Source organism: Sphaerodactylus townsendi, linkage group LG17 (genome assembly GCF_021028975.2).
Source record: "Sphaerodactylus townsendi isolate TG3544 linkage group LG17, MPM_Stown_v2.3, whole genome shotgun sequence".
Taxonomy (NCBI): domain Eukaryota; kingdom Metazoa; phylum Chordata; class Lepidosauria; order Squamata; family Sphaerodactylidae; genus Sphaerodactylus; species Sphaerodactylus townsendi.
In genome coordinates, this window is record NC_059441.1 from 10071821 (window position 1) to 10072034 (window position 214).

Below are 214 nucleotides of genomic sequence, written 5' to 3' on the forward strand. Positions count from 1 at the left end.
TACTGCTGAGAGGAGGGGCGTAACTAAGGCAAAAATCACGTGGCAAAATCACCCATTAGTAACCCCCTCTCGGCACACACAAATAATTAGTAACCTACTCTCGGGAACCTGTGAGAACCTGCTGGATCCCACCTCTGGGCGTACCGCCCAGGGGGACATACGGGGTCAAATATCCCTGGACTGCAGCCATTTAGACATGTGGGGGCAGAAAAAT